The following is a 2,108-nucleotide window of genomic DNA, read 5'->3' as shown; positions in this document are numbered from 1 at the left end:
TGGCAGCGGCTCCTGCGCAGGGTGTACTGGCGCGGCCTGGCGAGCCTCCGTCCGCCGAGAGAACGCCGAGCAGTACCGAGCAGTACCCTGGGAAGGGCTGGAAAGGGTGTGAAGAGACAGAGCCGGGAGGCAGAGTGAGGCCGCCACACGGAGGAGTTCACGTTTATTTAACATGCAATCATGGTGGTAATTACAGAGCAATTATTTCATATGGGCATATTACGAGGAGAGAATGAAAATAATTTGTAAAAAGACTAAAATGAATGGGTTCCGTGGCAGTTTTCATGTCACTGCACTTGCTGGTGCTAAAAAGGAGCAAGAAAGCAGCCCAGGTGTCGCTTCCTGTTGTGTCCCCTCAGCCTTCCGTCCACTCAGCCGTCCGTCCCTCCAGCCTTCCGTCCGCTCAGCCTCCCGTCCCCTCAGCCGTCAGTCCGCTCAGCCTTCCGTCCGCTCAGCCGTCCGTCCCCTCAGCCGTCCGTCCACTCAGCCTCCCGTCCCCTCAGCCTTCCGTCCGCTCAGCCGTCCGTCCGCTCAGCCGTCCGTCCGCTCAGCTTCCCGTCCACTCAGCAGTCCGTCCCCTCAGCCGTCCGTCCGCTCAGCTTCCCGTCCCCTCAGCCGTCCGTCCCCTCAGCCTCCCGTCCCCTCAGCCTTCCGTCCGCTCAGCCGTCCGTCCGCTCAGCCTCCCGTCCCCTCAGCCGTCAGTCCGCTCAGCCTTCCGTCCGCTCAGCCGTCCGTCCGCTCAGCCTCCCGTCCCCTCAGCCGTCAGTCCGCTCAGCCTTCCGTCCGCTCAGCCGTCCGTCCGCTCAGCCTCCCGTCCCCTCAGCCGTCAGTCCGCTCAGCCTTCCGTCCGCTCAGCCGTCCGTCCGCTCAGCCGTCCGTCCCCTCAGCCGTCCGTCCACTCAGCCTCCCGTCCCCTCAGCCTTCCGTCCGCTCAGCCGTCCGTCCCCTCAGCTTCCCGTCCACTCAGCAGTCCATCCCCTCAGCCGCGCTTCCCGTCCTCTCAGCCGTCCGTCCGCTCAGCCTCCTGTCCCCTCAGCCTCCCGTCCCCTCAGCCTTCTGACCGCCTACCCATCCATCCACCTAGCTGTCCGTCCGCTCAGCCGTCCGTCCACTCAGCCACCTTCCACTCCCAGCCTGACGATGCTGAATTGCTACTTGACGGCTCTGACTATGCAAACAGTTCAATTCTTATAAAGAAACTCAGCCGTCCGTCCGCTCAGCCTCCTGTCCCCTCAGCCTCCCGTCCCCTCAGCCTTCTGACCGCCTACCCATCCATCCACCTAGCTGTCCGTCCGCTCAGCCGTCCGTCCACTCAGCCACCTTCCACTCCCAGCCTGACGATGCTGAATTGCTACTTGACGGCTCTGACTATGCAAACAGTTCAATTCTTATAAAGAAAAATAAGGAACTTTCTCGATCCTACAAGCGAGTTAAACAGAAAAAATCCTTTTTCCCTGGTTCTGCGTCCTTTGCCTGTCACAGACGCTCAGGGTTAAAGGGATTTGACAGATACCAGGTGTAAGAATTCTTCAAACTGGATCTGGTGAGTGACTTTTCACAGTATGGCAGGGGAAATGAGGTCGGCGCAGAGCTGAGACAGTCCGTGTGCAAGTACTAGCCTTGCCTGCGAGGTCCTAGAACAAGCTGCAAAGATCAAGTTCACGCGTTTCTTTTAAAATTAAGAAATGGTATCCCCGTGCTGCCGAGCTCCTTGGCAAACAGATGAGCCGCACCCGGATCTGGACTCTGACATGTGCAGCTCAGCCATTGGAGGGATGGGCACTGCCTTCGAGCGCTGTACCTGCTCCCTGCGGGCCGATCTGCGGTTCTGCTACTTTGTGGACAGCCCACTCCTCCGATGGCCACCGGGGGTTCTTGGGGACGGCCATGTGACGTGCACTAGTGCCTTTACACCACCCACACGCACCAGAGAATGCCTGAGACCCTGGCAATGAATAAAAATAACAACAACAAATACAAGAAGAAAAGGAGGAGAAAATAAAACCAGGGGAAGGACAAGCCGATGTTCCTGTGGGAACCGGGAGAACCAGCAGAGAAACGCAAAGTGCACAGATGAGGAAATGCTGAGTCCGGGATTTGTGCTGTTC

This window comes from Myotis davidii, unplaced genomic scaffold, assembly GCF_000327345.1.
Source record: "Myotis davidii unplaced genomic scaffold, ASM32734v1 scaffold663, whole genome shotgun sequence".
Lineage (NCBI taxonomy): Eukaryota > Metazoa > Chordata > Mammalia > Chiroptera > Vespertilionidae > Myotis > Myotis davidii.
This window is presented reverse-complemented; position numbering follows the sequence as displayed.